The sequence below is a fragment of the Notolepis coatsorum genome (genome assembly GCF_963971535.1).
Source record: "Notolepis coatsorum genome assembly, chromosome: 3".
NCBI lineage: Eukaryota > Metazoa > Chordata > Actinopteri > Aulopiformes > Paralepididae > Notolepis > Notolepis coatsorum.
The window spans coordinates 186928067-186946375 of NC_140167.1; positions in this window are offsets into that span (position 1 = coordinate 186928067).

Consider the following 18309-nt stretch of genomic DNA (forward strand, 5'->3'; position numbering starts at 1 on the left):
AATACAGTACAGACCAGTATAATGCAGTACAGACCAGTATAATACAGTACAGACCAGTATAATATAGTACAGACCAGTATAATACGGTACAAACCAGTATAATACAGTACAGACCAGTATAACACAGTACAGACCAGTATAATACAGTACAGACCAGTATAACACAGTACAGACCAGTATAGTACAGTGCAGACCAGTATAATACAGTACAGACCAGTATAATACAGTACAGACCAGTATAATACAGTACAGACCAGTATAATACAGTACAGACCAGTATAATATAGTACAGACCAGTATAATACAGTACAGACCAGTATAACACAGTACAGACCAGTATAACACAGTACAGACCAGTATAATACAGGACAGTACAGACCAGTATAATACAGTACAGACCAGTATAACACAGTACAGACCAGTATAATACAGTACAGACCAGTATAATACAGTACAGACCAGTATAATACAGTACATACCAGTAGAATACAGTACAGACCAGTATAACACAGTACAGACCAGTATAACACACCAGTATAATACAGTACAGACCAGTATAACACAGTACATACCAGTATAATATAGTACATACCAGTATAACACAGTACAGACCAGTATAATACAGTACAGACCAGTATAATACAGTACAGTACAGTATAACACAGTACAGACCAGTACAATACAGTACAGACCAGTATAATACAGTACAGACCAGTATAACACAGTACATACCAGTATAATACAGTACAGACCAGTATAACACAGTACAGACCAGTATAATACAGTACAGACCAGTATAATACAGTACAGACCAGTATAATACAGTACATACCAGTATAATACAGTACAGTACAGTATAATACAGTACATACCAGTATAACACAGTACAGTCCAGTATAATACAGTACATACCAGTATAATACAGTACATACCAGTATAATACAGCACATACCAGTATAACACAGTACAGACCAGTATAATACAGTACAGACCAGTTTAACACAGTACAGACCAGTATAGTACAGTACAGTATAATACAGTACATACCAGTATAACACAGTACAGACCAGTATAATACAGTACAGACCAGTACAATACAGTACAGACCAGTATAACACAGTACAGACCAGTATAATACAGTACATACCAGTATAACACAGTACAATCCAGTATAATACAGTACAGACCAGTATAATACAGTACAGACCAGTATAACACAGTACAGACCAGTATAGTACAGTACATACCAGTATAACACAGTACAGACCAGTATAATACAGTACATACCAGTATAATACAGTACAGTACAGTATAATACAGTACATACCAGTATAACACAGTACAGCCCAGTATAATACAGCACAGACCAGTATAACACAGTACAGTACAGACCAGTATAACACAGTAGAGACCAGTATAATACAGTACAGACCAGTATAATACAGTACAGACCAGTATAACACAGTACAGACCAGTATAATACAGTACAGTACAGACCAGTATAACACAGTACAGACCAGTATAATACAGTACAGACCAGTATAACACAGTACAGACCAGTATAGTACAGTACAGACCAGTATAATACAGTACAGACCAGTATAATGCAGTACAGACCAGTATAATACAGTACAGACCAGTATAATATAGTACAGACCAGTATAATACAGTACAAACCAGTATAATACAGTACAGACCAGTATAACACAGTACAGACCAGTATAATACAGCACAGACCAGTATAACACAGTACAGACCAGTATAGTACAGTGCAGACCAGTATAATACAGTACAGACCAGTATAATACAGTACATACCAGTATAATACAGTACAGACCAGTATAATACAGTACAGACCAGTATAATATAGTACAGACCAGTATAATACAGTACAGACCAGTATAACACAGTACAGACCAGTATAACACAGTACAGACCAGTATAATACAGTACAGTACAGACCAGTATAATACAGTACAGACCAGTATAACACAGTACAGACCAGTATAATACAGTACATACCAGTATAACACAGTACAGACCAGTATAATACAGTACAGACCAGTATAATACAGTACAGACCAGTATAATACAGTACATACCAGTAGAATACAGTACAGACCAGTATAACACAGTACAGACCAGTATAACACACCAGTATACTACAGTACAGACCAGTATAACACAGTACATACCAGTATAATATAGTACATACCAGTATAACACAGTACAGACCAGTATAATACAGTACAGACCAGTATAATACAGTACAGTACAATATAACACAGTACAGACCAGTACAATACAGTACAGACCAGTATAATACAGTACAGACCAGTATAACACAGTACATACCAGTAGAATACAGTACAGACCAGTATAACACAGTACAGACCAGTATAATACAGTACAGACCAGTATAATACAGTACAGACCAGTATAATACAGTACAGACCAGTATAATACAGTACAGTACAGTATAATACAGTACATACCAGTATAACACAGTACAGTCCAGTATAATACAGTACAGACCAGTATAATACAGTACAGACCAGTATAATACATCACAGACCAGTATAACACAGTACAGACCAGTATAATACAGTACAGTACAGTATAACACAGTACAGACCAGTACAATACAGTACAGACCAGTATAATACAGTACAGACCAGTATAACACAGTACATACCAGTATAATACAGTACAGACCAGTATAACACAGTACAGACCAGTATAATACAGTACAGACCAGTATAATACAGTACAGACCAGTATAATACAGTACATACCAGTATAATACAGTACAGTACAGTATAATACAGTACATACCAGTATAACACAGTACAGTCCAGTATAATACAGTACATACCAGTATAATACAGTACATACCAGTATAATACAGCACAGACCAGTATAACACAGTACAGACCAGTATAATACAGTACAGACCAGTTTAACACAGTACAGACCAGTATAGTACAGTACAGTATAATACAGTACATACCAGTATAACACAGTACAGACCAGTATAATACAGTACAGACCAGTACAATACAGTACAGACCAGTATAACACAGTACAGACCAGTATAATACAGTACATACCAGTATAACACAGTACAGTCCAGTATAATACAGTACAGACCAGTATAATACAGTACAGACCAGTATAACACAGTACAGACCAGTATAGTACAGTACATACCAGTATAACACAGTACAGACCAGTATAATACAGTACATACCAGTATAATACAGTACAGTACAGTATAATACAGTACATACCAGTATAACACAGTACAGCCCAGTATAATACAGCACAGACCAGTATAACACAGTACAGTACAGACCAGTATAACACAGTACAGACCAGTATAATACAGTACAGACCAGTATAATACAGTACAGACCAGTATAACACAGTACAGACCAGTATAATACAGTACAGTACAGACCAGTATAACACAGTACAGACCAGTATAATACAGTACAGACCAGTATAACACAGTACAGACCAGTATAGTACAGTACAGACCAGTATAATACAGTACAGACCAGTATAATGCAGTACAGACCAGTATAATACAGTACAGACCAGTATAATATAGTACAGACCAGTATAATACAGTACAAACCAGTATAATACAGTACAGACCAGTATAACACAGTACAGACCAGTATAATACAGTACAGACCAGTATAACACAGTACAGACCAGTATAGTACAGTGCAGACCAGTATAATACAGTACAGAACAGTATAATACAGTACATACCAGTATAATACAGTACAGACCAGTATAATACAGTACAGACCAGTATAATATAGTACAGACCAGTATAATACAGTACAGACCAGTATAACACAGTACAGACCAGTATAACACAGTACAGACCAGTATAATACAGTACAGTACAGACCAGTATAATACAGTACAGACCAGTATAACACAGTACAGACCAGTATAATACAGTACATACCAGTATAACACAGTACAGACCAGTATAATACAGTACAGACCAGTATAATACAGTACAGACCAGTATAATACAGTACATACCAGTAGAATACAGTACAGACCAGTATAACACAGTACAGACCAGTATAACACACCAGTATACTACAGTACAGACCAGTATAACACAGTACATACCAGTATAATATAGTACATACCAGTATAACACAGTACAGACCAGTATAATACAGTACAGACCAGTATAATACAGTACAGTACAATATAACACAGTACAGACCAGTACAATACAGTACAGACCAGTATAATACAGTACAGACCAGTATAACACAGTACATACCAGTAGAATACAGTACAGACCAGTATAACACAGTACAGACCAGTATAATACAGTACAGACCAGTATAATACAGTACAGACCAGTATAATACAGTACAGACCAGTATAATACAGTACAGTACAGTATAATACAGTACATACCAGTATAACACAGTACAGTCCAGTATAATACAGTACAGACCAGTATAATACAGTACAGACCAGTATAATACATCACAGACCAGTATAACACAGTACAGACCAGTATAATACAGTACAGACCAGTATAACACAGTACAGACCAGTATAGTACAGTACAGTATAATACAGTACATACCAGTATAACACAGTACAGACCAGTATAATACAGTACAGACCAGTACAATACAGTACAGACCAGTATAACACAGTACAGACCAGTATAATACAGTACATACCAGTATAACACAGTACAGTCCAGTATAATACAGTACAGACTAGTATAATACAGCACAGACCAGTATAACACAGTACAGACCAGTATAACACAGTACAGACCAATATAGTACAGTACATACCAGTATAACACAGTACAGACCAGTATAATACAGTACATACCAGTATAATACAGTACAGTACAGTATAATACAGTACATACCAGTATAACACAGTACAGTCCAGTATAATACAGTACAGACCAGTATAATACAGCACAGACCAGTATAACACAGTACAGACCAGTATAACACAGTACAGACCAGTATAATACAGTACAGACCAGTATAACACAGTACAGACCAGTATAATACAGTACAGACCAGTATAATACAGTACAGACCAGTATAACACAGTACAGACCAGTATAATACAGTACAGACCAGTATAACACAGTACAGACCAGTATAATACAGTACAGACCAGTATAATACAGTACAGACCAGTATAATACAGTACAGTCCAGTATAATACAGTACATACCAGTAGAATACAGTACAGACCAGTATAACACAGTACATACCAGTATAATATAGTACATACCAGTATAACACAGTACAGACCAGTATAATACAGTACAGACCAGTATAATACAGTACAGTACAGTATAACACAGTACAGACCAGTACAATACAGTACAGACCAGTATAATACAGTACAGACCAGTATAACACAGTACATACCAGTATAATATAGTACATACCAGTATAACACAGTACAGACCAGTATAATACAGTACAGACCAGTATAATACAGTACAGACCAGTATAATACAGTACATACCAGTATAACACAGTACAGACCAGTATAATACAGTACAGACCAGTATAATACAGTACAGACCAGTATAATACAGTACATACCAGTAGAATACAGTACAGACCAGTATAACACAGTACAGACCAGTATAATACAGTACATACCAGTATAATACAGTACAGACCAGTATAATACAGTACAGTCCAGTATAATACAGTACATACCAGTATAATACAGTACAGACCAGTATAACACAGTACAGACCAGTATAATACAGTACAGACCAGTATAATACAGTACATACCAGTATAACACAGTACAGACCAGTATAATATAGTACAGACCAGTTTAATACAGTACAGACCAGTATAACACAGTACAGACCAGTATAATACAGTACAGTACAGACCAATATAATACAGTACAGACCAGTATAACACAGTACAGACCAGTATAATACAGTACAGACCAGTATAACACAGTACAGACCAGTATAATACAGTACATACCAGTATAATACAGTACAGACCAGTATAATACAGTACAGTCCAGTATAATACAGTACATACCAGTATAACACAGTACAGACCAGTATAACACAGTACAGACCAGTATACCACACCAGTATAATACAGTACAGACCAGTATAATACAGTACAGACCAGTACAATACAGTACAGACCAGTATAATATAGTACAGACCAGTATAACACAGTACATACCAGTATAATACAGTACAGACCAGTATAACACAGTACAGACCAGTATAGTACAGTACCGACCAGTATAATACAGTACATACCAGTATAACACAGTACAGACCAGTATAATACAGTACAGACCAGTATAATACAGTACAGACCAGTATAATACAGTACATACCAGTATAACACAGTACAGACCAGTATAATACAGTACAGACCAGTATAATACAGTACAGTACAGTATAATACAGTACATACCAGTATAACACAGTACAGTCCAGTATAATACAGTACAGACCAGTATAATACAGCACAGACCAGTATAACACAGTACAGACCAGTATAATACAGTACAGACCAGTATAACACAGTACAGACCAGTATAGTACAGTACATACCAGTATAACACAGTACAGACCAGTATAATACAGTACATACCAGTATAATACAGTACAGTACAGTATAATACAGTACATACCAGTATAACACAGTACAGTCCAGTATAATACAGTACAGACCAGTATAATACAGCACAGACCAGTATAACACAGTACAGTACAGACCAGTATAACACAGTACAGACCAGTATAATACAGTACAGACCAGTATAATACAGTACAGACCAGTATAACACAGTACAGACCAGTATAGTACAGTACAGACCAGTATAATACAGTACAGACCAGTATAATGCAGTACAGACCAGTATAATACAGTACAGACCAGTATAACACAGTACAGACCAGTATAATACAGTACAGACCAGTATAACACAGTACAGACCAGTATAGTACAGTACAGACCAGTATAATACAGTACAGACCAGTATAATGCAGTACAGACCAGTATAATACAGTACAGACCAGTATAATATAGTACAGACCAGTATAATACAGTACAAACCAGTATAATACAGTACAGACCAGTATAACACAGTACAGACCAGTATAATACAGTACAGACCAGTATAACACAGTACAGACCAGTATAATACAGTACAGACCAGTATAATACAGTACAGACCAGTATAATACAGTACAGACCAGTATAATATAGTACAGACCAGTATAATACAGTACAGACCAGTATAACACAGTACAGACCAGTATAACACAGTACAGACCAGTATAATACAGGACAGTACAGACCAGTATAATACAGTACAGACCAGTATAACACAGTACAGACCAGTATAATACAGTACATACCAGTATAACACAGTACAGACCAGTATAATACAGTACAGACCAGTATAATACAGTACAGACCAGTATAATACAGTACATACCAGTAGAATACAGTACAGACCAGTATAACACAGTACAGACCAGTATAACACACCAGTATAATACAGTACAGACCAGTATAACACAGTACATACCAGTATAATACAGTACAGACCAGTATAACACAGTACAGACCAGTATAATACAGTACAGACCAGTATAACACAGTACAGACCAGTATAATACAGTACAGACCAGTATAACACAGTACAGACCAGTATAATACAGTACATACCAGTATAATACAGTACAGACCAGTATAATACAGTACAGTCCAGTATAATACAGTACATACCAGTATAACACAGTACAGACCAGTATAACACAGTACAGACCAGTATACCACACCAGTATAATACAGTACAGACCAGTATAATACAGTACAGACCAGTACAATACAGTACAGACCAGTATAATATAGTACAGACCAGTATAACACAGTACATACCAGTATAATACAGTACAGACCAGTATAACACAGTACAGACCAGTATAGTACAGTACAGACCAGTATAATACAGTACATACCAGTATAACACAGTACAGACCAGTATAATACAGTACAGACCAGTATAATACAGTACAGACCAGTATAATACAGTACATACCAGTATAACACAGTACAGACCAGTATAATACAGTACAGACCAGTATAATACAGTACAGTACAGTATAATACAGTACATACCAGTATAACACAGTACAGTCCAGTATAATACAGTACAGACCAGTATAATACAGCACAGACCAGTATAACACAGTACAGACCAGTATAATACAGTACAGACCAGTATAACACAGTACAGACCAGTATAGTACAGTACATACCAGTATAACACAGTACAGACCAGTATAATACAGTACATACCAGTATAATACAGTACAGTACAGTATAATACAGTACATACCAGTATAACACAGTACAGTCCAGTATAATACAGTACAGACCAGTATAATACAGCACAGACCAGTATAACACAGTACAGTACAGACCAGTATAACACAGTACAGACCAGTATAATACAGTACAGACCAGTATAATACAGTACAGACCAGTATAACACAGTACAGACCAGTATAGTACAGTACAGACCAGTATAATACAGTACAGACCAGTATAATGCAGTACAGACCAGTATAATACAGTACAGACCAGTATAACACAGTACAGACCAGTATAATACAGTACAGACCAGTATAACACAGTACAGACCAGTATAATACAGTACAGACCAGTATAATACAGTACAGACCAGTATAATGCAGTACAGACCAGTATAATACAGTACAGACCAGTATAATATAGTACAGACCAGTATAATACAGTACAAACCAGTATAATACAGTACAGACCAGTATAACACAGTACAGACCAGTATAATACAGTACAGACCAGTATAACACAGTACAGACCAGTATAGTACAGTGCAGACCAGTATAATACAGTACAGACCAGTATAATACAGTACAGACCAGTATAATACAGTACAGACCAGTATAATACAGTACAGACCAGTATAATATAGTACAGACCAGTATAATACAGTACAGACCAGTATAACACAGTACTGACCAGTATAACACAGTACAGACCAGTATAATACAGGACAGTACAGACCAGTATAATACAGTACAGACCAGTATAACACAGTACAGACCAGTATAATACAGTACATACCAGTATAACACAGTACAGACGAGTATAATACAGTACAGACCAGTATAATACAGTACAGACCAGTATAATACAGTACATACCAGTAGAATACAGTACAGACCAGTATAACACAGTACAGACCAGTATAACACACCAGTATAATACAGTACAGACCAGTATAACACAGTACATACCAGTATAATATAGTACATACCAGTATAACACAGTACAGACCAGTATAATACAGTACAGACCAGTATAATACAGTACAGTACAGTATAACACAGTACAGACCAGTACAATACAGTACAGACCAGTATAATACAGTACAGACCAGTATAACACAGTACATACCAGTATAATACAGTACAGACCAGTATAACACAGTACAGACCAGTATAATACAGTACAGACCAGTATAATACAGTACAGACCAGTATAATACAGTACATACCAGTATAATACAGTACAGTACAGTATAATACAGTACATACCAGTATAACACAGTACAGTCCAGTATAATACAGTACATACCAGTATAATACAGTACATACCAGTATAATACAGCACATACCAGTATAACACAGTACAGACCAGTATAATACAGTACAGACCAGTTTAACACAGTACAGACCAGTATAGTACAGTACAGTATAATACAGTACATACCAGTATAACACAGTACAGACCAGTATAATACAGTACAGACCAGTACAATACAGTACAGACCAGTATAACACAGTACAGACCAGTATAATACAGTACATACCAGTATAACACAGTACAGTCCAGTATAATACAGTACAGACCAGTATAATACAGTACAGACCAGTATAACACAGTACAGACCAGTAAAGTACAGTACATACCAGTATAACACAGTACAGACCAGTATAATACAGTACATACCAGTATAATACAGTACAGTACAGTATAATACAGTACATACCAGTATAACACAGTACAGCCCAGTATAATACAGCACAGACCAGTATAACACAGTACAGTACAGACCAGTATAACACAGTAGAGACCAGTATAATACAGTACAGACCAGTATAATACAGTACAGACCAGTATAACACAGTACAGACCAGTATAATACAGTACAGTACAGACCAGTATAACACAGTACAGACCAGTATAATACAGTACAGACCAGTATAACACAGTACAGACCAGTATAGTACAGTACAGACCAGTATAATACAGTACAGACCAGTATAATGCAGTACAGACCAGTATAATACAGTACAGACCAGTATAATATAGTACAGACCAGTATAATACAGTACAAACCAGTATAATACAGTACAGACCAGTATAACACAGTACAGACCAGTATAATACAGTACAGACCAGTATAACACAGTACAGACCAGTATAGTACAGTGCAGACCAGTATAATACAGTACAGACCAGTATAATACAGTACATACCAGTATAATACAGTACAGACCAGTATAATACAGTACAGACCAGTATAATATAGTACAGACCAGTATAATACAGTACAGACCAGTATAACACAGTACAGACCAGTATAACACAGTACAGACCAGTATAATACAGTACAGTACAGACCAGTATAATACAGTACAGACCAGTATAACACAGTACAGACCAGTATAATACAGTACATACCAGTATAACACAGTACAGACCAGTATAATACAGTACAGACCAGTATAATACAGTACAGACCAGTATAATACAGTACATACCAGTAGAATACAGTACAGACCAGTATAACACAGTACAGACCAGTATAACACACCAGTATACTACAGTACAGACCAGTATAACACAGTACATACCAGTATAATATAGTACATACCAGTATAACACAGTACAGACCAGTATAATACAGTACAGACCAGTATAATACAGTACAGTACAATATAACACAGTACAGACCAGTACAATACAGTACAGACCAGTATAATACAGTACAGACCAGTATAACACAGTACATACCAGTAGAATACAGTACAGACCAGTATAACACAGTACAGACCAGTATAATACAGTACAGACCAGTATAATACAGTACAGACCAGTATAATACAGTACAGACCAGTATAATACAGTACAGTACAGTATAATACAGTACATACCAGTATAACACAGTACAGTCCAGTATAATACAGTACAGACCAGTATAATACAGTACAGACCAGTATAATACATCACAGACCAGTATAACACAGTACAGACCAGTATAATACAGTACAGTACAGTATAACACAGTACAGACCAGTACAATACAGTACAGACCAGTATAATACAGTACAGACCAGTATAACACAGTACATACCAGTATAATACAGTACAGACCAGTATAACACAGTACAGACCAGTATAATACAGTACAGACCAGTATAATACAGTACAGACCAGTATAATACAGTACATACCAGTATAATACAGTACAGTACAGTATAATACAGTACATACCAGTATAACACAGTACAGTCCAGTATAATACAGTACATACCAGTATAATACAGTACATACCAGTATAATACAGCACAGACCAGTATAACACAGTACAGACCAGTATAATACAGTACAGACCAGTTTAACACAGTACAGACCAGTATAGTACAGTACAGTATAATACAGTACATACCAGTATAACACAGTACAGACCAGTATAATACAGTACAGACCAGTACAATACAGTACAGACCAGTATAACACAGTACAGACCAGTATAATACAGTACATACCAGTATAACACAGTACAGTCCAGTATAATACAGTACAGACCAGTATAATACAGTACAGACCAGTATAACACAGTACAGACCAGTATAGTACAGTACATACCAGTATAACACAGTACAGACCAGTATAATACAGTACATACCAGTATAATACAGTACAGTACAGTATAATACAGTACATACCAGTATAACACAGTACAGCCCAGTATAATACAGCACAGACCAGTATAACACAGTACAGTACAGACCAGTATAACACAGTACAGACCAGTATAATACAGTACAGACCAGTATAATACAGTACAGACCAGTATAACACAGTACAGACCAGTATAATACAGTACAGTACAGACCAGTATAACACAGTACAGACCAGTATAATACAGTACAGACCAGTATAACACAGTACAGACCAGTATAGTACAGTACAGACCAGTATAATACAGTACAGACCAGTATAATGCAGTACAGACCAGTATAATACAGTACAGACCAGTATAATATAGTACAGACCAGTATAATACAGTACAAACCAGTATAATACAGTACAGACCAGTATAACACAGTACAGACCAGTATAATACAGTACAGACCAGTATAACACAGTACAGACCAGTATAGTACAGTGCAGACCAGTATAATACAGTACAGACCAGTATAATACAGTACATACCAGTATAATACAGTACAGACCAGTATAATACAGTACAGACCAGTATAATATAGTACAGACCAGTATAATACAGTACAGACCAGTATAACACAGTACAGACCAGTATAACACAGTACAGACCAGTATAATACAGTACAGTACAGACCAGTATAATACAGTACAGACCAGTATAACACAGTACAGACCAGTATAATACAGTACATACCAGTATAACACAGTACAGACCAGTATAATACAGTACAGACCAGTATAATACAGTACAGACCAGTATAATACAGTACATACCAGTAGAATACAGTACAGACCAGTATAACACAGTACAGACCAGTATAACACACCAGTATACTACAGTACAGACCAGTATAACACAGTACATACCAGTATAATATAGTACATACCAGTATAACACAGTACAGACCAGTATAATACAGTACAGACCAGTATAATACAGTACAGTACAATATAACACAGTACAGACCAGTACAATACAGTACAGACCAGTATAATACAGTACAGACCAGTATAACACAGTACATACCAGTAGAATACAGTACAGACCAGTATAACACAGTACAGACCAGTATAATACAGTACAGACCAGTATAATACAGTACAGACCAGTATAATACAGTACAGACCAGTATAATACAGTACAGTACAGTATAATACAGTACATACCAGTATAACACAGTACAGTCCAGTATAATACAGTACAGACCAGTATAATACAGTACAGACCAGTATAATACATCACAGACCAGTATAACACAGTACAGACCAGTATAATACAGTACAGACCAGTATAACACAGTACAGACCAGTATAGTACAGTACAGTATAATACAGTACATACCAGTATAACACAGTACAGACCAGTATAATACAGTACAGTACAGTATAATACAGTACAGACCAGTATAATACAGTACAGACCAGTATAACACAGTACAGACCAGTATAATACAGTACAGACCAGTATAACACAGTACAGACCAGTATAATACAGTACATACCAGTATAATACAGTACAGACCAGTATAATACAGTACAGTCCAGTATAATACAGTACATACCAGTATAACACAGTACAGACCAGTATAACACAGTACAGACCAGTATACCACACCAGTATAATACAGTACAGACCAGTATAATACAGTACAGACCAGTACAATACAGTACAGACCAGTATAATATAGTACAGACCAGTATAACACAGTACATACCAGTATAATACAGTACAGACCAGTATAACACAGTACAGACCAGTATAGTACAGTACCGACCAGTATAATACAGTACATACCAGTATAACACAGTACAGACCAGTATAATACAGTACAGACCAGTATAATACAGTACAGACCAGTATAATACAGTACATACCAGTATAACACAGTACAGACCAGTATAATACAGTACAGACCAGTATAATACAGTACAGTACAGTATAATACAGTACATACCAGTATAACACAGTACAGTCCAGTATAATACAGTACAGACCAGTATAATACAGCACAGACCAGTATAACACAGTACAGACCAGTATAATACAGTACAGACCAGTATAACACAGTACAGACCAGTATAGTACAGTACATACCAGTATAACACAGTACAGACCAGTATAATACAGTACATACCAGTATAATACAGTACAGTACAGTATAATACAGTACATACCAGTATAACACAGTACAGTCCAGTATAATACAGTACAGACCAGTATAATACAGCACAGACCAGTATAACACAGTACAGTACAGACCAGTATAACACAGTACAGACCAGTATAATACAGTACAGACCAGTATAATACAGTACAGACCAGTATAACACAGTACAGACCAGTATAGTACAGTACAGACCAGTATAATACAGTACAGACCAGTATAATGCAGTACAGACCAGTATAATACAGTACAGACCAGTATAACACAGTACAGACCAGTATAATACAGTACAGACCAGTATAACACAGTACAGACCAGTATAGTACAGTACAGACCAGTATAATACAGTACAGACCAGTATAATGCAGTACAGACCAGTATAATACAGTACAGACCAGTATAATATAGTACAGACCAGTATAATACAGTACAAACCAGTATAATACAGTACAGACCAGTATAACACAGTACAGACCAGTATAATACAGTACAGACCAGTATAACACAGTACAGACCAGTATAATACAGTACAGACCAGTATAATACAGTACAGACCAGTATAATACAGTACAGACCAGTATAATATAGTACAGACCAGTATAATACAGTACAGACCAGTATAACACAGTACAGACCAGTATAACACAGTACAGACCAGTATAATACAGGACAGTACAGACCAGTATAATACAGTACAGACCAGTATAACACAGTACAGACCAGTATAATACAGTACATACCAGTATAACACAGTACAGACCAGTATAATACAGTACAGACCAGTATAATACAGTACAGACCAGTATAATACAGTACATACCAGTAGAATACAGTACAGACCAGTATAACACAGTACAGACCAGTATAACACACCAGTATAATACAGTACAGACCAGTATAACACAGTACATACCAGTATAATACAGTACAGACCAGTATAACACAGTACAGACCAGTATAATACAGTACAGACCAGTATAACACAGTACAGACCAGTATAATACAGTACAGACCAGTATAACACAGTACAGACCAGTATAATACAGTACATACCAGTATAATACAGTACAGACCAGTATAATACAGTACAGTCCAGTATAATACAGTACATACCAGTATAACACAGTACAGACCAGTATAACACAGTACAGACCAGTATACCACACCAGTATAATACAGTACAGACCAGTATAATACAGTACAGACCAGTACAATACAGTACAGACCAGTATAATATAGTACAGACCAGTATAACACAGTACATACCAGTATAATACAGTACAGACCAGTATAACACAGTACAGACCAGTATAGTACAGTACAGACCAGTATAATACAGTACATACCAGTATAACACAGTACAGATCAGTATAATACAGTACAGACCAGTATAATACAGTACAGACCAGTATAATACAGTACATACCAGTATAACACAGTACAGACCAGTATAATACAGTACAGACCAGTATAATACAGTACAGTACAGTATAATACAGTACATACCAGTATAACACAGTACAGTCCAGTATAATACAGTACAGACCAGTATAATACAGCACAGACCAGTATAACACAGTACAGACCAGTATAATACAGTACAGACCAGTATAACACAGTACAGACCAGTATAGTACAGTACATACCAGTATAACACAGTACAGACCAGTATAATACAGTACATACCAGTATAATACAGTACAGTACAGTATAATACAGTACATACCAGTATAACACAGTACAGTCCAGTATAATACAGTACAGACCAGTATAATACAGCACAGACCAGTATAACACAGTACAGTACAGACCAGTATAACACAGTACAGACCAGTATAATACAGTACAGACCAGTATAATACAGTACAGACCAGTATAACACAGTACAGACCAGTATAGTACAGTACAGACCAGTATAATACAGTACAGACCAGTATAATGCAGTACAGACCAGTATAATACAGTACAGACCAGTATAACACAGTACAGACCAGTATAATACAGTACAGACCAGTATAACACAGTACAGACCAGTATAATACAGTACAGACCAGTATAATACAGTACAGACCAGTATAATGCAGTACAGACCAGTATAATACAGTACAGACCAGTATAATATAGTACAGACCAGTATAATACAGTACAAACCAGTATAATACAGTACAGACCAGTATAACACAGTACAGACCAGTATAATACAGTACAGACCAGTATAACACAGTACAGACCAGTATAGTACAGTGCAGACCAGTATAATACAGTACAGACCAGTATAATACAGTACAGACCAGTATAATACAGTACAGACCAGTATAATACAGTACAGACCAGTATAATATAGTACAGACCAGTATAATACAGTACAGACCAGTATAACACAGTACAGACCAGTATAACACAGTACAGACCAGTATAATACAGGACAGTACAGACCAGTATAATACAGTACAGACCAGTATAACACAGTACAGACCAGTATAATACAGTACATACCAGTATAACACAGTACAGACCAGTATAATACAGTACAGACCAGTATAATACAGTACAGACCAGTATAATACAGTACATACCAGTAGAATACAGTACAGACCAGTATAACACAGTACAGACCAGTATAACACACCAGTATAATACAGTACAGACCAGTATAACACAGTACATACGAGTATAATATAGTACATACCAGTATAACACAGTACAGACCAGTATAATACAGTACAGACCAGTATAATACAGTACAGTACAGTATAACACAGTACAGACCAGTACAATACAGTACAGACCAGTATAATACAGTACAGACCAGTATAACACAGTACATACCAGTATAATACAGTACAGACCAGTATAACACAGTACAGACCAGTATAATACAGTACAGACCAGTATAATACAGTACAGACCAGTATAATACAGTACATACCAGTATAATACAGTACAGTACAGTATAATACAGTACATACCAGTATAACACAGTACAGTCCAGTATAATACAGTACACACCAGTATAATACAGTACATACCAGTATAATACAGCACATACCAGTATAACACAGTACAGACCAGTATAATACAGTACAGACCAGTTTAACACAGTACAGACCAGTATAGTACAGTACAGTATAATACAGTACATACCAGTATAACACAGTACAGACCAGTATAATACAGTACAGACCAGTACAATACAGTACAGACCAGTATAACACAGTACAGACCAGTATAATACAGTACATACCAGTATAACACAGTACAGTCCAGTATAATACAGTACAGACCAGTATAATACAGTACAGACCAGTATAACACAGTACAGACCAGTATAGTACAGTACATACCAGTATAACACAGTACAGACCAGTATAATACAGTACATACCAGTATAATACAGTACAGTACAGTATAATACAGTACATACCAGTATAACACAGTACAGCCCAGAATAATACAGCACAGACCAGTATAACACAGTACAGTACAGACCAGTATAACACAGTAGAGACCAGTATAATACAGTACAGACCAGTATAATACAGTACAGACCAGTATAACACAGTACAGACCAGTATAATACAGTACAGTACAGACCAGTATAACACAGTACAGACCAGTATAATACAGTACAGACCAGTATAACACAGTACAGACCAGTATAGTACAGTACAGACCAGTATAATACAGTACAGACCAGTATAATGCAGTACAGACCAGTATAATAGAGTACAGACCAGTATAATATAGTACAGACCAGTATAATACAGTACAAACCAGTATAATACAGTACAGACCAGTATAACACAGTACAGACCAGTATAATACAGTACAGACCAGTATAACACAGTACAGACCAGTATAGTACAGTGCAGACCAGTATAATACAGTACAGACCAGTATAATACAGTACATACCAGTATAATACAGTACAGACCAGTATAATACAGTACAGACCAGTATAATATAGTACAGACCAGTATAATACAGTACAGACCAGTATAACACAGTACAGACCAGTATAACACAGTACAGACCAGTATAATACAGTACAGTAC